Source organism: Ptychodera flava, chromosome 5 (genome assembly GCF_041260155.1).
Source record: "Ptychodera flava strain L36383 chromosome 5, AS_Pfla_20210202, whole genome shotgun sequence".
Classification (NCBI taxonomy): domain Eukaryota; kingdom Metazoa; phylum Hemichordata; class Enteropneusta; family Ptychoderidae; genus Ptychodera; species Ptychodera flava.
This window is the reverse complement of record NC_091932.1, coordinates 9042895-9067257: the sequence shown is the minus strand read 5'-3', so window position 1 is coordinate 9067257 and position 24363 is coordinate 9042895. Positions and strand designations below refer to the sequence as shown.

General features: G+C 39.7%; 2 long non-coding RNA genes across 2 annotated transcripts in view; one reads left to right on the top strand and one right to left on the bottom strand.

Moving 5' to 3' along the window:
• Positions 1-24363, top strand: part of LOC139132468 (uncharacterized) — a 179499-nt gene that overhangs the window by 3269 nt on the left and 151867 nt on the right. The gene's annotated exons all lie outside the window — the stretch shown is intronic.
• LOC139132943 (uncharacterized) lies at positions 19836-21267 on the bottom strand. Its single transcript, XR_011552497.1, has 2 exons — positions 21005-21267; positions 19836-20241 (listed from the first exon to the last, which is right to left on the bottom strand). It is a non-coding gene; the product is annotated as an uncharacterized lncRNA (long non-coding RNA).

Genomic DNA, 24363 nt, shown 5'->3' with positions numbered 1-24363 from the left:
GAAAATTGGGAAGGGGGTGTAGCGAACGTAACGAGGTGTAGCGAGGTGTAAGGGGCTGTAAGATGGTCACTTTTTACTCGCCAGAGAGACACCAATCTTGTAGCGTAGTTAAGAACGTGTAGCGAGGTGTAACCAAGTCTAGGAGTAAAATTTTGTGAAAATTGGAGAAGGGGGTGTAGCGAACGTAAGGAAGTGTAGCGAGGTGTAAGGGGCTGTAAGATGGTCACTTTTTACTCGCCAGAGAGACACCAATCTTGTAGCGTAGTTAAGAACGTGTAGCGAGGTGTAACCAAGTCTAGGAGTAAAATTTTGTGAAAATTGGAGAAGGGGGTGTAGCGAACGTAACGAAGTGTAGCGAGGTGTAAGGGGCTGTAAGATGGTCACTTTATTGAGGGAGAGGGGGTTTAAGAATGTAGCTGCGTTTGCATGATGTTAATTCAAGTAATACAACAAAAAGTTACAGAGTGTTGTTAAAAATGTTTACAAAATTACTCGAACATATTTAATTTGAAAAATTGTCACTTGTATAGTGCCCTGTAGCCTCTATAGAGAACCTTTCAGATTATTCAAATAACAGAAAATTCCCCAAAACGTCATTCTTTCTTCTTCGACCAAAACCCTCGATCTTAGGTAAATTCTGTAACCTTCGTACGGAGCTATTTAACCTCTCGAAGGCATGGCACTGTGAAGCTCACCGAGCACTCGCACATGCGTAATTATTAACAAAAACACTTCATATAGTACGCAAATACAAACACTGCAACTAACTTATACATCGGTAAATTGTGAAACAGATAGCCTTCCGACAGTAAGTGCATAAATTGGTTCTTAAGTATCGATGCCCTTATATTATCAGGAAGAGCATTTTCAATAAGGCATATTTTTGTCAGAAAACACTGATAGTTTCATCAAAATTTGTGACATAGAGCAGCTTTTGAAAAGGATATTATTGTATTATTGCTCTGTGACAGTGATTAACTTGAAGAGGATAAAATCATCAAAGTAAACCGCGTATTTAAAGAAATGGCGTCTTTATCAAGAACAACAAGTGGAACTGAATAAAGCGCAGTTGTCGTCGCCCCCCCCCCCCCCCTTGTTGACAACATATCCGAGAATGCCGCATGAGGTTACGGGTTGATTATTATGTTTGCGATATTGTCGATAATATGGCGGCTGATTTGTCACAAGCATACCACCTTTCCAAATCTAACACGCAATAAAAGGTCAATTAATCTGAGTTAAATATCTTCTGAATATTGAACAGTAATTACACGCTGGATTGAGATCACATTGATCATGATTTCCTGAATCAGTTGAACTGGCCTCGCTCGAGCCATGGAGCTGAGTGTATGTCAACGCGGTGACCTTCTCCATTATCGAAGCAACAACACCTCCCTTGTGCTGCTCTGGCTTGCCGATCATGGTCTTGAGTGTAATTTTTGTGTTTAGGCATTGTGCTTGTTCCTGGTCTTCATATATATACAATGTTGATCATTTTAGTGATGCATTTTTACTGTGCTGTACATAGCATTGTGTACAACCAGCGTGACCGCGTGATCAAACCCATTTGTTCACTGTGACTGCGTGCAGTAAACTCAGCGACATAATGTGCAGAGTGTCTCAATGTTCGTGGCCTTACATGAGTTTATGGATAGAAATACACCACTGAAGTTCGTTTCCAATCTGAATATTTTACTATTGCATGATGTTGAGTCTTACAAAGGCGTTACCAAAGTGAGGGACCGCCCCCATCTCACTCCAATTGAAGTTGGCAAGACTTCTGTTTACAAACATTTATGTTTATCAACAAAAAATCGCGCACGGGCAGCGCGACGACCACTGCGCTTTAAATTTCCTAAATACCACTCATACGTCATGAATCGGCTCTTCAATATATTTCATTTGCAATTTACTCAAACAATGACAATGAGAATGCAAGATCGACAATGGACAGAGAGACAGACACTGAACAAATTAGGAAAATACATGTACAGCTGTTTTGCAGTAAAACAACGAAAACATCAAGAAGCCTCAGATCAGAGTGCCATGCACCAAAAGATGAAACTTCTCTATAAAATCATAAACATTGCGGAAGGTGGTACACGGATCGGTATTAGCTGTTTAGTGTTTCCTTACCTGCTCAGTGTCTGTTTTCTCTGAAACAACAGCACTCAATAGCTTGAAATTTAATTTTAAAGTGTACATGCAGGTTTGGTCTGTGACAGTTTTTCTGAGATATTAATGTTATAGCCATTTTCCGACTTCCTATTTGAGTTTAGGCGTGGTCTATGCTAAGAAGAGGCGGAGCACGAGACGAGTTATCATGACAACTAGATTGATGTCTAAGCATTCCCGCGAATATTACGATTAAGCTAATCACAATTTCATGAATGTTTCATCGTTACATTCCTGGCACTTCGCCACCTAATTATGAATCAGCCTATTCCCGACAGTGTAATATTTGGAAGTATATCCGATATAAATGAAAGGATTGACATGATTGAATTGTTCATTTTCGCCACCGGTATGCTCATGCAACTTCTCCGGTGCAAAATTAATATATGAAGTTGATCAACGGGCCGCGCTCTATCATTTCGTTAAAATACTAGCGCTCCTTTCGTACCTTATTACTGTAGTGAGGGAACTAATAAATTGTACATATTTTAGAAATATATTTTTTACTATAACCCAAATGGGATTCGAACCCCCACACACTCACGGCAACATCGCCTAGCTGCTAGGTCTCACACATAACCAGTCGGCTACCGTTTCCAAGAACATTAATTTAAATAATTTTATTCAGCCACAGGAAGTTTTTCCTATATCTTGAAATGCCATGACGGTCAAGATATTTAACATCGGGACTGTAAAGATGTTCACCTTGACTGAGTTCCTGCTGCTCCTCCCGGTTTACGTTGAACCGTTGACTGTCGAAATGAGATGCCAACACTCCGCAGTTATCATCTGCTGAGCCGTAATATCCACTAAAAAATCAAATCTGCGAAAGTTGAAACATTAATTGACTTGCGGGAGGTCAGACTTGTAGTCAAAACGAATGACACCACACTAGATCCAAGCACACCTGATAGCCACCACACTGGTTGATAATATTAGTGATATATGTCAACGTCACTGTTTGGTTCATTGTTTTGATTGATTTCGATGTGTCCATTATTTACGTTCCGGAGGGAATTCCCAATAGACCACGCCTAAACTCTAATAGAAATTAGGATATGGTTGACTTTTGGAAAGTAAGAAAATAATCAGGTGTTAGCTAAGCAGCATTTTGAAAAAGATATGATTTTCAAATATTGAATGAAGTTTTCCAAGCAAAATTCTGATTTGCCGCAATGTACCATCCTCACCAGTCCTTTTCCCTATTTCTCACACATTATCTTGTGGCAAAATTTAATATATTTAGAAAAAGGCTGAAATGCTCTTCATCTGCTCGCCTAAAATATTTTAAATTAAATTTTGATAATTACCCTTCATTTTATTTTTTAATTGAATAGCTACATTAGAAAATGAACTCACTGCAAAGTTCACGGATTCGATACTCGGCGCGCTTGCCCTTTTTCTTTCTTTCGTTTAACACGATACACAGTAAACCGGCCGTTACAATTTCCATTTGCACTTTTAAATGGTTTTCAAACCTATACACTCAGAGTCTAGTCTTGCGTTTAGCTGAACGTTGTCAGTGGGTTATAAAAAACGAAGTATGGTCTCCGTTCTTTCGAGTTGACAAGCAACCTTGCTATTTTAGTTGTACAATAAAACGGCTTTTGTTCCGTTTTTTCATGTAAGATTTACACCCTCAGATACGCATCGTGTGTAAGGGATAAGGCGAATATAATATTTCGTTTCTTGCGTTATTCAAGTTGGAGGATATAGCCCCAATGTTTTCGCCCATAAAAGCGTCAATGTTTCTGTAACGTTGGCTCAAGCAACGAGTTTTCATCATCTGTTCAACTGTCAGGACTCAATGGGTTTATTTATAGAATGAAATGCGTCTATTTCCTTTGTAAATTCATGGAACCTCACTTGAGATTATTCTTGTTACAGAAGAGGAATAGGAGAAAGATGGACTAATGCAACTTTTAATTTCCTACTGTATGGGAAATAAACGACGTACTGTTATACAAACTTGAGAGAGAGCTGGGAGGGTTATATTGGTAGTACATGTTACGGTGTCTTCTCGCTTCCTTCTTTCACGTCAATGGGCTATCTATGGATTTACTTATTAATTATTTTGTCGCTGTTCAGACATTTAAAATAATGAATGGTTTTCACCTGATTATTTACAGTTTCCACGTTTTTAGATGTATCATTTCAATACTCGAAGTTCTGGCAACGCTGATTTGTACATTCCAACTTTTCAGACAGCAGCTAGATATGTAGTTTGTACTTCTACAATTGGATATAGTATTCCTTCGTCTATATAGGAATACCGAAAGTTTGCCACAGTTCAAAGCGCAGTTACGTAGTTTTGTAAATGACTAAGTTTAAGAAAAAAGGCTTCGATTAGATTTCATTTGTTATTGTTAACTTTCGTATTTTATATTAAATAATGTCAAATTTTGTATTTTCCTTATTTTTGCACTCGGAAGTCTCTGATGTAAATTATGATTTCAAATGGCAGAAAATGTAAAATATGTAAACTATTTACAACCTTGATACACATAAACATCGATCTCGTCATCCCTGAGAGAGAGAGAGAGAGAGAGAGAGAGAGAGAGAGAGAGAGAGAGAGAGAGAGAGAGAGAATGAAAAGCCTATGGAATATACTTGTTGGAGACCAAACCTGCTAAAATCACCTTCAGCTTTGCTATTTCAATACCAAATACAGTTTTAAATTACCATAGAAAATGCTTACTAAATAACCACATTGTATACTCTATGTTCCTGTAGGTATAAAATAAGAACAAGTTTTTTCACAGTATTTATTAATTTTGTTCATGTCATCACAATCTGAATATATAATGGTACTGAACTCAATGGAACTTTCATGCCAAATTTCAACCAGCATCGGAAGTGATTGTTGTAGGGATATTTTTACCAAGATCGACAAAGAAAAATAATAAAAATATCAGAATTGTTTATCTCATTCTAACATGCAATGTATGTATGACAACATTTGTAGGGATTTACAACCTAATGTCCAATCAATACAAGGAACTATTTCTGTATTTTTCCCCGTCAAAAATTCCGAAAAAAACTTCACAAAAACACAAAATTGAAGATATTTCTCTGAAGCTAGAGCCTCTTATGTTATATAGAGAACTTTCTGTGACATATGTGTTGATGAAGGAGGACATCTTTGACAACCATGCCAGGCTAGCCTGACCAAAATGGCAAAAATAGCTGCAAAATACTTGATTACATATGTCATCATAATTTTGACATATTAAATTAAGATTATCCATGGGAATATGTCTACTGAATATCAAAGTTATCAGACGAGTACTTTTTAAGAAACAATTATTTAAACCAAAATGACAAAAATTTTCCCCAGAATACAAAATTGTGGATATCATCAGACTTTCAATACATCACATTTCGATTAAGCTTATGAACCATTATACCAAATATCAAAGCTATCATATGAGTAGTTTTTTGACCAAAAATTTTGAGAAAATGCCCAAATATTACCAACAAGAGAATTTCACTACAATTTGGATAAACTTGACTATAGTCATCCCATGGAACATGGATACCAACTTTCAAAGCAATCGGACAAGCCGTCTCAGGGAAATTTTTTGACTAAACACTGAAAAAAAGCAAGTCATTGACAATGACATAGTCCCCACTTGTAATAGGAGTATTAGTCTTGATGGGGCAGGGAAATGTGGTCATTAAGAAGTATCACTGGAGTGTATATGTTGAGATCTATGGGCACATAGGTCTATGTCGTTGTTCCCATTTGAAACACACGAAGCATGTCTAAGTTGTGGTTCTAAATCGGGAAAAAAGATCAGACCTCTAGCTGTATGTGCATAATAAATGAGGTACAAGATGTGACATCTGAAGGTCTAACATCCTATCAAAATTGGAGGGTATAGAACTTTATATATATATATATATATATATATATAATCAAGGTCAAAGGTCATCAAGGTCACGTGACATTTTTAAAAAAAATTGTATTGCTAATTAATCCCTACATGCCAAAAATCAGACCTCTAGCTCTATTCGCTTGCCCAGAATTAGATATGTGCATAATTAATGAGGTACAGTATGTGCCGTCATAAGGTCTCCCATCATACCAAATATGAAGGGTGTACCACGTGTGGTTACTGAGTTATGGACAAATATGTATATTTCAGGTCAAAGGTCATTGAGGTCACATGACATTTTGTCAAAAAAATTGTATTGCTAAGTTATCCCTTTATACCAAAAATCAGACATCCAGCTCTATTGGCTCGCTCAAAATTAGATATGCACATAATTAATGAGGTACAATAGGTGGCGTCATAAGGTGTCCCATCACACCATATATGAAGGGTGTAGCACTTGTGGTTACTAAGTTATGGACAAATATGTATATTTCAGGTCAAAGGTCACTGAGGTCACGTGACATTTTGTCAAAATATCTGAGATATCTGCGTGAACGGATGGACGAACAGATGGAGGAACGGACTGACATGACCCAATCTATAAGCCCCCTTGACTTCATCCAGGGGGACTAAAAACTGTGTCACTCCATCCTTTTTGCAATATGAATACGATGAGAAATGGAGTTTTAAACAAAAAAGTCCTCTAACACGGCCAAATTTGATCGCATTGTAAAACAAATCGACGTGCATCTGTATGGGGTAGGGTACTGTCCTTGTGCAAAGTTTGAAAGAAATTGACCAGGGCATGTCTGAGATATCTGCATTAACAGACGGACGCACAGACGGACAGACGGACACACTGACAGACTGACGGACAGACATGACCCAATCTATAAGTCTCCCCGGACTTCGTCCGTGGGGACTAATAACCCCAAAAATGCAAACATACATGTTTCACCTCAATTTGTACACTCCTTACTCTGTAACTTACTTAGTATGCCTAAAGGAACCTGCGTACACCACGTTTCAACCCAATATGACCTAAGGTTACAGAGTTTTAGCAAGCTGCCGCATTTTTCCTTTATTCCCCTAATTTGCATATTTTTGGCACCGACATTTGAACATATTCTCAACTACACCCCTGGGTGCACCTGTACTTGAATTAAATGCTAAGATGGTAGGTGCTGCGGTTTAGGAGTTTCTAATCTTAATTGACATACATACACACACACACACACACACACACACAAACACACATACAGACATACATACATACATACATACACAGATATGCAAATGAACTGATTCATCTTATAAGATAGCCTCTCACTGATTTTGTACATATACCAAATGTGAGGTAAAAATGTTTCTGTTTCCTGAAACCATAGCTTTCTGAAAATCTTAGAGAAATTGCAATAAATTTGCCTGTTTCCATTGAAAAATTCAACAAGTGAAATTCCACACTGAAAGATCTACATCTGTACATCATTTTTTAGGAACTGTGCTATGACGTGTTATCAAATTTGATGCAGTATTTCTTAACGTATTACGCCTATAACTATAAGTAAATTTCATTAAATATGAAAATTAGACCTTAATTATCATGATACTGGTAAATGTCTTTGCACACTATTACAGGACTAGATTTTGTAAACTTTGCAGAATTTCTATACACATCTTAATTATGAAAATTCATCAAATATGCAAATTAGCAATTAATTGACTTAACACTGCTAAATGCCATTGCACACTATGGTGGTCCTGGGAGATCAACATCTGTACCACATTAGTCAAATTTGATGCAGGATTCCTTACATTACACTTATCATCAATATTCATTAAATATGCAAATTAGCAATAAATTGACAAAATACTGATGTAAATCTTTGTCTGTTATCAGAGTTGTGTGACCAACACCAGTACTAAATTTCATCACCATCTTTCTAGAAACCTAGCTTTTTCAAAATTCACTAATCATGCAATTTAGTACTAATTATTCACGCCACGCCAAAAACAATGGTTTTGCATATGTATTTCATAGTTTTATGTCCTTGTACCAAGCATGAAAAGAATTGGCTCAGGCATGTCTGAGATACCTGCATGCACAAATGCACAGACTCATGCAACCATAAGTCCCTCACTGAACTTACCTCCGTGGGGACTAAATGTGTGTACACAATGCAACAAGACCTCTAATATGTGATATTTCTTTGAAAAAATATCATATAGAAAATATAGTTTTACTGTACATAGAAAGATAACTGATATTTTTTTTGGAGAATATACATTTTCATGACACGTAAACGTTTACTTAAATTTTTCTTGAAAACATTAATGCTTTCTATGATAAAATATGCATAATATCTCTGACACATTGAAATTGGTGGGATTCAAGATTGATCAACTTGCCATTTGGCACAGTGTATGAATGTGATATTCAAGATGGCTTACATCTATTTGAATATATTCCAATACATTTTAAAAAACACTAGAGAAACACATACCCGGTAGATCATCCTACGATATGACAGAGACAGAAATACATGTTATGCTGTATAAAAGCTTGTTAGGAGGTTTTATTTACCATTAAAATATCTGTATTACATTGTGGAGCGACGAAAGTTACGACCAGCGCCCTCTCTGGCGGATTGTAGGATCTGTGATTTCAATGAGATGTGTTTTCACGAGATGAGAGAAACTTTTTGCCATGTGTTTCTCGAATTTTCTGTGTTGTAAGTTGTAGTTTTTATCGAGTTTATCGATATGTTATCGAGCAGACGTCATTTTCATGTCATTGTCAGTGTTTACAAGGACGTTAGAACACTCTCAATGAGGCGGACTTACACGTTTTAGAAGACTGCGGACTTTCATGCAGGATGCACGGTAAACTGTATGTTTTTTGGCTGTTCTTTTGCATCGATCACACGTACGAGCAGTTGTATTCGACGTCACCGAAATTTGTGTTAGTAATAAATACAGTTCTTTGAAAATTCGTCTATCGTCCTAACACAAAATTGGTCCTTCGAACCGGATTGAAGCGAACTGCAGGTAAACATCGTACATCGAATTAGAACTCGTCAATTACGGACGTTTTCACACGTACCAGCCACCGTTCGTTTCAACGTACAGCTGCTGTGTGTATAGTGTGCCTGATCAACGTTTAACTATAGATATCAGTGAACATGGCGGACAACGGAGATACGACATTACGACGATCACAACGTAGTCGACAAATGCCCGCTTACCTCGCTGATTATGACTTGGGCGATGACGTTGAACAAGAAGAGAAATTAGTAACACACTGGGATAGATTAATTAAGGAACGTGGCCTGATGTTAGTAGACATCAACCGTCATTGTGAAAAGGCCGACAAGCTGATTAAAGATTGTGGAAGTCGAACAAAATCAGAGAAAGTCGATGCACGACTTGAGAGATCATTGGCAGATCTAGAAAGACTTGCATGTGATTTGGTGCGCCTTGCTGAGACTTCAGAGTACCCTGAAGAGGAAAAGTTTAAAGTCACTCAACACTTCACCGTTACAAAGGCACAGGTTGAGGACTATCAAGACAAAATTGCTGAACACTTGCATGCGAGAGACAAGGAGACATCTTCAACAGTTGGATCCCCTGCTGCAGAGAGGAAACGGGAGTGTCAATCACAAACTACGCTTTCAGAAACCAAAGAACAGAAATACTCTGAACAAACATTGTTGCCTCAAAATTCAGAATTTGAGGTGAAACAAGAGGATGAGAGTATGAGTGATCACAAATCTGTTTCCTCACATGCCTCTGTGAAATCAGCAGCAGCTAAGATACAAGCAGAAGTAGCAACGTTACGTGTCAAACAAGAAAAGAAGCGATATGAAGAAGAGTGTAATTTGAGAGCAGAAGAGGAGAATTTACGTCAGGCAGAGCATAGGCTGCAGCTGCAGAAAGAACAGGACGAAGCAGATAGAGTGGCCCTGGAAGCAGAATTATGGGATGGTTTGAGTAATAATCAGTACATTGCTCCACCATTCAAACCAGGACTATCAACCAATAAGGCGATGAAGGAGGGGACTTCAAGAATCAAAGTCAAAACTGAGGCACACTTTGATTCCCCCATCGCAAAACACCTAGAATCACTTTTCACTGAACCGAAGGTGAAGTATGATACTCCACATATTGACACATCCAAGGAAAGCTCAGAGTACGTACACAAGTTTTTCCAGGGAATAGCAAAACCATCTTTACCAAGATTCAGTGGTGAAAAGGAACAGTATCAGGACTGGCGTGAACAGTTTGAGATATTCATAAATCAAGCGCAAGTACCTGTCCGTTTTAAGATGGTCATGTTGAAAAGTTCTTTGAGTGGCCGAGCCTTGCAGTTAGTCAGCAGACTAGGCTATAATGATCACCAGTATCAGATGGCATTGACCAAGCTTGATCAACGCTATGGTGGTGAAAAGCGGCAATTTCAACGTCAACTCGATGCGTTAATTGCACAGTCTACCTTAAAGGAAGATGATCTGAAGGGTTTAGAGGATGTAGCCAATCGTCTTTGTGACTTGGTAGCAAAACTGGCAGACTCAGGTCGTGAATCAGAATTGATTGGTCCATCTACCCTTTACACTCTGGTCCTTCAGAAAATTCCGGAATCTTTGGTGCTACAATACTACGACAGTCGTCCTAAATTGAGAGAGGATGGCTTATCTACATTTGTTGACTGGTTAAACCGACAAGTCTGTGTTTGACTGGAGTTGGCAGAGATCAAAGAGAAAGCCAAGAGGTCGTATACAGAGTCAGCAAAGTCATCCGGCACCAGGAGATCACAACGCAGTGGTACACACGCTAGTGAGACTTCGTCCAAAAGCCCTAAGGCATCTCAAGTCAGCCCCACCAGTCCAAGCAAAGACTCAGCATTAGACTCAACCACGAAACTGAGTTGCCCACTGTGCAAAGAAGCACACCACATCGTCCAGTGCAGACAGTGGAATTCGTTCTCAGTCGACGAGCGTTGGAAATTTGCTAAAGAGAATGGACTGTGTTATCGCTGTCTAAAAGTTGGGCATCACGGAAGAAAGTGTGCTGATGTTTTGAGGTGCAAAATCGACGGCTGTGTGAAAACTCATCATAGACACCTTCATAAGTCTGAACCAGCAACAGAGATTGCAACCGACACAGCTAACAACGCCTTTGGAGTGTCCAAGGACGGAAAGGTTATTCCAACCAAGGTTGCCCTCCGACTTATCCCTGTTTTCATCATCGGAAGGGCTGGTGACAAGAAAAAGGTAAATGCCTTTCTAGACGATGGATCTGACTCCACGTATATCCGAAAAGATATTGCTACTGCATTAGGATTACAGATAGAAGACAATGAGTTGACGGTGTCGACCTTGGTAAATCGAGGCACGAAGGTCGACAGCGGCCTTGTTGCTGTCACCATTGAGAGTCTAGATGGGCGAGTGAGACAGAGAATTGGAGCTCAAACCCTGAACTCTATGTGTGACAACCTAAGCATTCCAAACTGGAGAAGACACGGGAGGGAATGGTCACATTTGAAAGGAATTTACTTTCTTAAAATCCCTGGTCACAAGACAGTAAATTCGGGCAGATCACCCGGAGTTAACACTCTCCCTTGAGGAACGAGCAGGATGCCCAGGAGAGCCGGTTGCCCGGAAAACACCGCTCGGATGGACTTGCATTGGTGTATACCATAAAGGAGGAGTCCTGAGCCACACTTCACATGTTAGTTCTTTTCATCACAGTCAGAGCAAGATGTCGGCTTGAATGAAGCTCTACGTAATATGTGGAATTTAGATTCGTGGGAGAGTAAGAAAAGAAACGTTCTTACACCTGAAGAGCGACTCGCTGTGAGCAAAAGTGCTGGCTCGCTGAAGCAGGGCTCGAAAATTCTCGCCGCCCGACGCCCGTGACAAGTGAATTTTGAGTCCGGGCAAGTGAAAACAACATTCTCCCAGCCCGACGGACAAGTGAATTTCAATGAGGCCACTGTACGTACGCGCTGCCACTCTCTAGTTCTTTGAGTGTACCGCTTTCGATATGGCCGGCCGATAAAATAGCTCTGTTCTACTTGGTTACAAAATAGCAAAATATTGACGTCTTTGCAGCTCTTATGTTTTTTCTTCTCATGAAATCATGTCACGATGCCTCCTCAACAGAAAACTACAGCTTACAATAAAATGTTGTAAGGTGTTGAAACAATTTACCCTCCTTCCTACAAAGTGTATTGAAACACTTTACTCTCCTTTCTACAAAGTTACAAATTCCCTGGTACGTGAAGCAAACATTGTTGCTGTTCGATTCTGCAATCGCGGTCCCTCAGTCCCTCATGGACGGACCGTGCTACAATACATCATGGAGGAATGATGAATACACTGAGGCTTGGCTTTGCCTCTGTGAGTCCCGCGTACCGGTCGTCCTTTTTAGTCCAAGTTTTATCTACTTTGCTTGAATCAAAGTTTGGCCTGCAATTACTCAGTTTGATAGTAAAAACCATTATTTCAAAGGAAACTTTCACAAACAGAGTCAGAATACAAGGGAAAAGGAGAAAAATTTGAGGTTTTCTGAAAGGTCAAATCTGGGTCATCTTATGTGATGTCATGAATGAAGACCCTTAAGTACACAATTATGGTTCAAAAGAAACCACCTAGGGAGGTCCAATAGGTACAATCTTATGATAAAAGGTAATTTCTTGGTGCTTTCCAATTTAATGGCATTTAGCTTGACTGTCAGTTTTAAATAAATTTTATTAACAGTTATGGCAAAGGAAATTGTCAACAGTAGTTGCAGTAAGCATATCCATTTCAAATCATCACATTAATATTTCTGCAGAGTCCTCCAGTTTTATAATGATGTAATAGTGAACATCACAAGACATTTCTTGATGATATCAAAATATCACATGAAAATGTTCCTGGGCTACTATGTTATCATTATCATGAAAGCTATTTTACTCTTTAAAACATTGGGAAATGAATTGAACAATATCATTGTGTCTTGTTTTAAAGGATACTTATGCTGAAGATGCTATTGAGCCTGCTTGATCACAACTATGACACAACACCACAATACTTGTATCTACACTGTCACTATGCTACCGAATGCTTTCTTCTGCATGGAAAATTTGTATTTGTGTGGCTAACAAAATTTACATCATGACTTAAAGAGTGCATAAATGTGCCACATAAGGAGCTTGTAGTGTATATGTATGATAAGTTGTCATACTGTGAACACTAACTCAATGCTGCAGAAGTATTCTGTATCTGTGGTAATAAGCTTATACACTTCACATTGCTACCTGATTTTTAGAATTGCCACCTAATTATTTCTTGTGGCAAAAGTTTACCATCAGAAATGAAAAAGTATTTCGATCCCTTCAATGTCATAAAAAACACAGATAATTAATGTAATAAAAACTAAACAAATATTTCTTTAATGTAAAAAAACTATCATGAACAACATACAAAACATCTTGATTTATAAAATTAGGAACTCATGAATGCCAAAAAAGCTGTTGCTACACTTGAGATCATAAACTGTTTAAAAGTTGCTCAAAGTGGCTACAAGATTTTTTATTTGGCTAAAGAGTTGGCTAATCATTTTGGTTACTTAGGGGAACCCCGCACAGTTTATGCACATACCACGTGGTAGCAGTAAACTAAATAATACTGAAAGTTTCATGTAGGCACAATTTGACACAACACCGGTGGCCCATTATATACTTACCCTTAGTGCACCTACCTGACTTGCCTATTAAAACCAGGTACCAGGTCATGATGACACACAATGACAATGTACCGGTGTTGTTTTATTGAAATACATGACATGTCCCCAAAAATTTAATTGGTCCCCCTTTAAGACCTACTATGGGTCACTGTGTCCCCATGCTAGCAAAAGCTGGCTGAAACACTACATGCATGTGTACGTTACATAAGATATTATTTGATACACAGAATAAGGACACAAATTCAGTAAGCTACTGTTTCTTTACAATGACATTAATAAAACCATACACATTTACTTTTAAAATCATCTGAAATTCAGGGCAAGTGAATTTTTCTTCCGGACAAGTGAAATTGAAAATTCACTTGCCCTGTGGCAAGTGAGTTTTAAAAAAATTTTTCGAGCCCTGTGAAGCAGGTCGGTAATCGTTATGAAATTGGCATACCATGGAGAGATGAACGCCCAGAGTTGCCTGACAACCGTAAAGCAGCGGAAAATAGACTATTGAGTTTAGAAAGAACTCTGTCGAAGAAACCCGCCTTGGCAACACGTTACAGGGAGGTGATGCAGGCCAACATCAAAAAGGGGTACTTCGAAACGGTTGATGGTACGGAAGGGACTGGACCTGGTTGGTACCTACCACATTTCCCGGTAGTGCGTGAAGACAAAGCCACTACAAAAGTAAGGATAGTTTACGACTCAGCTGCCAGAACTGAAGGAGTGTCTCTCAATGATGTGATGTTACCAGGGCCAAAATTGCAATTAGACGTGGTAGATGTTCTACTATACGTTTCCGCCGACGAAGGATTGCAATTGTTGGGGATATCAAAGAGATGTTCTCACAAATAGTTATGGCAAAGGAGGATCGTCCATACCATAGAATCCTGTGGAGAGACCTGGATACGTCAAGACCAGTTACAGTGTATCAGGCAGCCCGTCTGACGTTTGGTGATTGTGCCTCTCCGTACCTAGCTCAGTATGTAATACGTACACATGCAGAGAGCAACCAAGAAAAGTTCCCATTGGCAGCAACTATATGCACTGAAAGTATGTATATGGATGATGTAATGGACTCACAAGACGACGATAACGTAGCCATCCAGGCTCGTGACCAGCTATCTGGTCTCTTAGCACCAGCTGGGTTTCAAGTTCGATGTTGGTGTAGTAACAGCACTGCAGTTCTGGAGGGCATCCCAGAAGACAAGTGTGCTACAGGAGTAAAGGTGAAAGAATCAGAACTCCCGAGCATAAAGACACTCGGAACAAAATGGGACGCGGCAACAGATACGTTTGGATTCGAATTCACCGCACAGAATGTTTCAATCCACACCAAGAGAGCTCTCCTGAGTAGAGTTGCGACCTTGTTTGATCCATTGCAGTTCCTGGCACCATTCATAATTAGAGCTAAGATGATCTTGCAAGAAGCATGGATCCAGGGGCTTGGATGGGATGAAGAATTTCCACCAAATCTGTCCGACCGTATAGCGGAGTGGTGTCTTGAATTACCACAGGTTTCCAAGATGAAGATACCCAGGTGTTATCAAGACCATCCATCAGCAAATGTGTCACTGCATACGTTCACAGATGCTTCCAGCCTTGCATATGCAGCTGTGACATACATGAGAAGCGTAAATGAAGATGGAAGAGTTGCAGTCAGATTTGTCGTCGCAAGAGCGAGAGTCGCACCACTTAAGGCAGTTAGCATACCGAGGCTAGAGTTAATGGCAGCCTTACTTGGTCTTCGTATAGCAGACAAAGTCTCCTGTGTTCTAGAGAGACCGCTGTCTCAACACACCTTTTGGTCAGATAGTATGGACGTAGTACATTGGGTTCATGGCCAATCTAGGAAATACAAACCCTTCGTTGCTCATCGAGTTGCAGAGATTCAGAGTAAAACCCACCCATCACAGTGGAACCACGTGCCAGGCAAAGTCAACCCAGCAGACCAAGCCACCCGCGGCATCGGGGTACATGAGCTAATAGCAGGGAGTTCATGGATAAATGGTCCAGAGTTCCTTTACGGAGGGGAGCACGATTGGCCACAAAACCCTGTCACTGAATTTAGTCATTCGGGGGAAGCTCTAAAAGATATGTCTCAAGCCTGTGCTCAGACTGTCAACACACCAGCTGGGCCCGCTACATCAGAGCGTAAGTTTCCCATTGACGCCAACAGGTTTTCTATCTGGACTAGATTCGTCAGGACAACAGCATGGGTGCTGCGCTTTATCAGTCTGATTAAAGCAAGACGCACTGGTAAGTCCATAGATGTACAGCCCTATTTGGAAGTATGTGAACTTCAAGAGGCTGAAAAGCAGATACTCAAGTATATCCAGATGGAGAGATTTGCAGATACCATCAGAGATCTGAAAGTAGGGCGTCTGACAAGAACCAGACCGCTGAAATCCTTGTCACCTTTTTTGGACAGTGACGGAATTCTAAGAGTTGGTGGACGTCTTCAAAGATCCAGTCTGCCATATGATGCCAAACACCCGCTGGTGGTGCCATGTCGCAATCATATTGCTACGCTTATAGTGCGACACTATCACATCAAAGTTGGCCGGCACAGTAAAGGAGTAAATGCTGTCCTGTCAGAGACCAGACAAAGATACTGGATAGTTCATGGTAGAGAAGAGGTCAAGAGAGTTCAATATGACTGCAGACTTTGCCGTAGACGGCGTAAAAAGGTAGCAGAACAAATCATGGCTCCACTACCATCTCACAGGATCACTGTGCCAGTTCGAGCATTCGCACAAAGTCTGGAGTTGACTATGCTGGACCTTTCTACACAAAGTTGACCAGAAGAGTCATTGCGAAGAGATATCTATGTCTCTTTACATGTACTACGTCAAGAGCAGTCCATTTGGAGCTCGCCTACTCCATGGACACTGACAGTTTTCTCAACGCCTTTTCAAGAATGGTGGCAAGACGTGGGAAACCAGAAGAAGTTATCTCGGATAATGGCACAAACTTTGTTGGTGCAAACAGAGAGCTTGGTGAGCTGATTTGTGCCATGGACCAACTCAAAATTGTTGATAGTGCTGCCAACAAAGGTATAGTCTGGAAGTTCAACCCGCCATTGGGGTCACATCATGGTGGATTGTTTGAGGCCCTGATCAAGTCGGCCAAAGTTGCACTGAAAGCAATTCTCGGGGATGCACGAGTGACAGATGAGGAGTTACATACAGCCATAGTAGAGGTTGAGGGATTGATGAACTCAAGACCTCTAACATATTGCAGTAACGACCCCACAGATGAACCTGTGTTGACTCCAAACCATTTTCTGTATGGTCAAGCAGGAGGTCAGTTGGCACCAAGGGTGGTAGATGAAGTAGCTTGCAGTCCAAAACATCGATGGCGCTTCGTTCAGGACCTCGTAAACCAAGTTTGGAAGAGATGGAATTGTGAATACCTATCACTACTCCAGAACCGAGGAAAGTGGTGGACTCGACATGGAAATGTGAAGGTCAACGACATCGTTACATTAGTCGACCCAGCAAATCCACGGGGACATTGGCCTCTAGGTCGAATTGAGGAGGTTTACCCAGGAAGGGATGGGTGTGTTCGTACGGTGAAGGTTTTAAGTCAAGGCCGTACTCTCGTCAGACCCATCACCAAAGTGTGCCCTTTGGAAGCTGAATCTATAAGTAAACAGGAGGTGACCAAACCAGTTAGTCACGGAGGGGAGGATGGAGCGACGAAAGTTAAGTGCAGCGCCCTCTCTGGCGGATTGTAGGATCTGTGATTTCAATGAGACGTGTTTTCACGAGATGAGAGAAACTTTTTGCCATGTGTTTCTCGAATTTTCTGTGTTGTTGTAGTTTTTATCGAGTTTATCGATATGTTATCGAGCAGACGTCATTTTCATGTCATTGTCAGTGTTTACAAGGACGTTTAGAACACTCTCAATGAGGCGGACTTCCAAGTTTTAGAAGACTGCGGACTTTCATGCAGGATGCACGGTAAACTGTATGTTTTTTGGCTGTCCTTTTGCATCGATCACACATACGAGCAGTTTTATTCGACGTCACCGAAATTAGTGTTAGTAATAAATACAGTTCTTTGAAAATTCGTATATCGTGCTAACACATTGTAAAAGAGTGATACACAATCAACCAAGTGTTCTTACATATGCAGGCCTTGGAAAAAACTTACATATATTTTCCTTAATTACAAAGGTTACAAATGCAATGTAATTTGAACTACTGGAGGAATCAATTAAATCTTACATACGTGAGGAAGTTTCAAGTATACATGTACATCAGTGTACAGCTGATACAATGTCAATCCTGCCAATTGGGGATGAGATCATTATCCCATGTAAATCAGCATGCAGTATTGTGATAAAAGTCTTTACTGTGTAACAAGAGAATTTCACAATACACAGCTTTAATACTTGGCTGCATATTTTACAGGCATACCAATGGGAACATAAAGCCTAAGACTGACCATTGTACATAATCTGAAATATTCTGAGGAAAATGATGCATCATACCTATAGCTGCATAAAACAGGTTCACAAAGTTTTCTATTCTCAAATATGTTGCTTTTAACCAACTGAACTGGGGTCCACTAGACCTATTCAAAGTATTGGTTGTTATTTTGTAAAGTGACCTAGTGACTGAAAGAGCCCTGCTGTGGAGTCCAGAGAATAACTATGTGTGACAAATTTGTTGGTATGTACCTGTCGGTTTCAGTGAGTGTTTTCCAAGGATTTGGAAAGGTGGGACACTGTGATCTATGATGGTTACAATAGGGGGGGTCACTGAGTGAGTGAAGCACAGCAAAGTCACTGAAGAAGAAATGTAGTGGAGGGCTTTTCCAATTGACAATTGATGTCATGAATACATTCATTTCTAAACAACATGGAAACTCTCTTTTAATGGTTTGTGACATATTGGTAGCATTAAAAGTTCTCATTTGTAAGCAAGTGAATGGCAGCGGATAGAGCTCAACTGTGTTATGTAGAGTGTAGAGACTATTTCTGACACTTATTGATGAAGAGGGTGGAAATCTTTGCTAGCTCATTTCAGGACAGCTGTAAAAATTCACAATGTCACATTAAGATCATCCCTAAGAACATGTCTGCCAAATATCAAAGCTATCAGATGAGTAACTTTTGAAACACAAATATTTTGACCAAAAATGGCAAAAATTGACCAAAAAATACGAAAATTGAAGATTTCATCAAATTTCAATATATCACACTAAGACAACCCCTAGGAACCTGTATACCTAATATCAAAGGCATCAGACAAGTAGTTTTTGAGAAACACATTTTTTGACCAAAAATGGCAAAAATAGCACCAAAAAACAAAATTGCAGATTTCGTCATATATTCAATATATCATATTAAGTTTATCTGTAGGAACCTGTATACCAAATATCAAAGCTGTCAGATGAGCGGTTTTGATGAAATAAAGTTTTGACCAAAAATTACAAAAAATTCCTTAAAAATACAGATTTGCACATATCATCACAATTTGAACAAATCTAAGTTGGGCTATCCCTTGGGATCTGTATACCAAATAATAAAGCTGTCTGACCAGCGGTTATGAAGAAGAAGACGAAAACGAAAACCGAAAACGAAAACGCCTTTTTTGGCACTAATTTGGATATTTTCAACAATATCAAAAAATTGAAAAAATTGGTTTCTCAAAATCATATAAATCATCTACACAACAAATATCAAATCAGTAAGTATGGTGGTTCTCAAGATATTTGAGAGGACGGACGCCTCACAATTAGACATACAGGTACATATACATACATACATACATACATACATACATACGTACGTACGTACGTAAGTACGTACGTACGTACATACGTACATACATACATACATACATACATACATACATACATACATACATACATACATACATACATACATACATACATACATACATACATACATACATACATACATACATACATACATACATACATACATACATACATACATACATACATACATACATACAGACGCCGGACGGATACCCATCCCAATAGCTTCTATAGACTATAGTAGCTAAAAATAAGCTCATTCACACTAACTGCAGAGCTAAAATAGAATTTAACCATTTGATTCCATGTCTGTTCTTTTTAAAGTTATATTCCTTGGAATACAAGTAAACAAGTACTGATAACATATATACTTGTAAATATCTATTTTTCATAAGCTTGTCAGACTGCTAAAGGTGTGCTTGTGATTTTCTGATAACATGAATTTTTACTTATTGCAAGCAATAGTTTTGATCTCCAAAGCAAGTTTCAGATGTAGTTTTGAGCTTTTGCTCTTGATAATGGAATGGGACTTCATGTACTGTATTCACGAGTTAGTCCAATTTGCAATAATCTGCAACATAAATCTCTGTACCCTGTCCACAAGTTGACATTGCCTGAAATCCATATCGCACAAGCTTGAAGATATATCTCCTTGGAAGCCATCATTGTTTACAGCCTGGGGGGGGGGGGGGGTCAGAGGAATGTGAAGGGGGTCACTCAAAAATTGAAAGCTATAGGGGGGGTTACTCAAAATGTTGAGAGAAAGAAGGCGGTTACTCAATTTTTGGTGCAAAATGTATTGAAACACGTACCTCTCAGATTGCACCACTTCACACATCAATTTCTACAAATTTTACTCAGTAAAATTACACATTGAAAACACCCCTGAGATTACGCCAAACTGCACCAATGCACACTACAATTTCTCAAATATTTCCATGCAAGGGAGAGGAGCAAGCCCGTCGGACACTTTCCCCATCAGCCTTCCGCATGTTCTTCAATCAGTACTTTCAAAGTCTACCCTGTCAGATATCCCAGTGAGGACCCTGTTATGATACCATCCATATTAAACAATACTGTATGTAGTTGTATACTGGTTATAGTGTGACCTTTGACATCTATGTTTTGTTGTGACTTTGAATTTCATTTTGTTGGTTTCACCTTTTTCAACCGTCATGAGATAACCAATGATTATCTAGCAGGGTACACTAGGATTTGAATGGTCTTTACTATTGCTGTATTTATGTAAATTATAGAAATACATGTATTGAAATTCAAGTTTTCAAAAGTGAGTGTGGGGGGGGGGTCAGTCAAAATTTCCATGTAAGAGAGAGGGGGTTACTCAAATTCATCATGGTTTGGGGGGCGGGTACTTGAAATTTTAGAGTTTCCGACAAAATTCCTCCAACATCCCCCCCCAGGCTGTAAATAATGACAGCTCCCAATGAAATTTGGGCTGCAGTGTAGCTGTATCTTTTGATGAATTTTTCACAATTTTTTTAATATCAACTCTAGTTTCTTGTTCTTCTTCTGAAAGCTTACTGGGAAACAAAGTACCTATATATATCATACATGTGCACATTGCAATGTTATTGACCAGTATATGTAAATCTGGGTCCTGATTGACATGTACACCTCTGGAGCAGAAAAAGTGATAATGGAATGTTTATAAACAATCATCACAAGTAACAATTACCTACAGGTTTGTTATTCAGTGTGCGAAATTAACGTCGGTCCGACGGTCCGAGACCGACAGATTTCTCGTCGGGCCGAAAGTTTTTGGCAACATGTCGGTCCTTATGACCGACTGAAATTTGGAATAAATGGTGAAAATTTCTCCGTCAAGACCTGTAACAGATGCAGATGATGATTGACTTTGAATCATGTGATTCAGACTTGAATGTCAATGCACCTACAGCGCTTGTCATTTTAGTGTGGAGTTTCAGGGTTTGGCACACACGGATTTTTTGTTTGGCACAGCCAAGGTTTACAGTTCGACACAAAGAAAATACCAGACGGAAATGCAACATTTTATCCAAGACAGACGACACGTTTTCATTTCTGTCTTCGTCTGAGAATGCCGCACAGTGCAGTGTTGTTGCATGCAAATTTAAGCGAGTTGTTTTAACGGTCACAACTGTCGGTCTGAACAGAAAAAGACCCACGTTTGATCGTCGTATCTTCGTATAGCTATTGCCTTGGAGTAATCTATCGAAATAATGCAAAATACACGGGGAAGAACCTACACCCGTGGAAAGGCAACCAGCAGTGATCTCCGGCAATAAGTAGTTCACGAAATAGAGGAGATAGGTGGTGATAAGGCGACTGGTTTTGTACCTCGTGGATCATATGTACAAACAGCGAAGAAATTGCGATTGGCAGCAACGACCGTATTAAAAGAAGATTTGGGTACATTTTTGCAAGACCGGTTCAGTAAATCCCCTAGAAACTATCAGCCGTGGTCGACAAAGAGTGTTCTGGACTTTGAAGTTCAGTTCATAGAAGCCATCAAATTTGAGAAGCCCTCCTGTTAGGGACCGTTCAGTTTTTACGGCCTTGGGGCCGGCAAAATCTTGTCGCCGGTGTTCAAAAAAATATAGACCCCCTGCATTTTTCGTGAAAAAAGATGACCCCCCCCCTTTGTCAGACGAAAAATTTGATGACCCCCTCCCCCCCCGGATGAAAAATAACCAAAACACATATGTCAAATTTACCCGCACGGTTTGGATTTGAACTCCGGTACGCGGCGCACTTTATTCGTGTAGCAGAGATGCCAGTGCACAAACTTCTTAGCCACATCCATGCAAACGTCTGTTAATTAGGACACGAGGTACGAGTCCAAAAGGGTTGTGTAAAATGTCTGCGTTTTCCCCTGTATTGGACTTGGACTTGGTACGAGACTCATGCTTGTTTATTGCAATGAGTTCAATCTGTGCCTGCCTATCTGCGCCGCTGCTCTCGAGAGCAAAGTTTGGCGGGAACAAGTTTTCATGTGCAAGTTTTGATGAACACTGAATACACAGGTGGTTTCCGTTATGGAAGTCAAACCTGGCTACACTGAGTGAGTGTTACCCTTCAGGGTACAATACAAATAAATGTTTAGTCAATTTCATAACAAATAGCTTCAATTTTTGCATTTATTTTAATATTCCCGGTAAAAATCACGCCCTTTAGTGCAAATCACATCCCTTGATGTTAAGTGGAATAGTCTTCCGGTGTGTTTGACCGAGACTCCGAAGGTTTGAACCAATCATACGCCTGTATTGGGAAAGATTACTGTCACTCATAGGTAAAAGTTCTGCTACAGTGTTATAGCTCCGTAACATTGTGCATGATAAGAGAACGTGCGGCAATCGACGCATCCTTTGATGTTTGTGTGTCGGAGTACAACAACTTGTACGTTACAGTCAAGAAACCAGTGTGTGCCAAACCCTGAAACTCCACACTAAAAAGACAAGCGCTGTATCAATGTTTTCCACAGTGGGAGTGCGGGGTAACAGTGGATATTGATCGCACTTTGTGTCCTGGTAGTGTGGAATTCGATTTCTATGGAACGCCAGACAGGGAAGGGGGGGGGGGGTTGACAATGTCGCAACATAGTAATTTTTTGTCTTGCGACTTTTTACATTTACGAAGAGTCTTATCCCTCCGATCGACGCGCATAGCACGATGCAGCTGCTTACATTCAGATCAGTATGAATTTAAAACGTCCGTGCATGCAGATTCTAGCAATGGAATGGATTGATTTCGATGCAACAATGTGACAGAATATTATAATAATACTCGTCTAGTGAGTGTAACCCTGGTAATGTTAGCATATATCTGTGTCATATGATAACAACACCCAGTATCACTTCGCTAGTTCTACACTTTAAGTGTTCGGAATTACATGTACACAAATGTACATAATACAGCCCTTCATTTTATCAAACTGACTCCGTTTTCTTTGCTTTGATTTTCCATTGAAGCGTTCACAACATAAATGGCTCATAGAAGAGTTTAAGACAAAAACCTACTACGAGAACAGTGCTGTCGACTAAATAAATTTGGTTTTGAACATCGAGGTATTTTTTTTACCTCTATGGTTTTGAACTACGCCCGATACAAGGACTAGATGTTACATGACAGCCCAATTGTGCTACCTGCAGTCGACAGTCAAGTTCATGTTTCGCTGCGTTTGTTTGTGGACCGCTAGAACATCTTGCTTGCTCGTTGGTCTTCAACCAAAGTTCACAAGGCCGACTGTTACCACGATATATCGTGATAACAAGTGTACATTTTATAAAACAGAGCGGCCTTATCATTAACAGTTTTGTCGAGTTGCACGATCCGTCGTGTATACTCTCAGAGGCCGAGAGTAGGGCTTCAAATTGTTTCGATGTATACCGTTTTACGACAGGCAGGCAAAACTCACCGTCATCCTGGACTGTATACGTAGGCCTAAATGTCGCAAAAAATACGTCTTTTAAGATTTTACGGTATCATTTACTGATCGTGTCGATGGTTTCAAGCAGTATCGAGTATCTGTCAAACTTTTCAGAGTCATTTTAATAACTTAAAGCTTTAAAGGGCGATGAGACCCAGCACTCGCTCAGGCAAAACTTTTGATCAGCAAATTTAATATGCATTCATTCCGCGAGTGGCGACGTGTGCCATTCATGTTGTCTGCAATTTCTATAATCGAGAAAAAGTTATGACACTTGTCCTTTTAATTAAAAAGTATACATTCATCTGTATCTTCATGAATGCAACGGAGGCCACATTTAAGTATTTGTTTTGAAAAATTTTGAAAGTAATC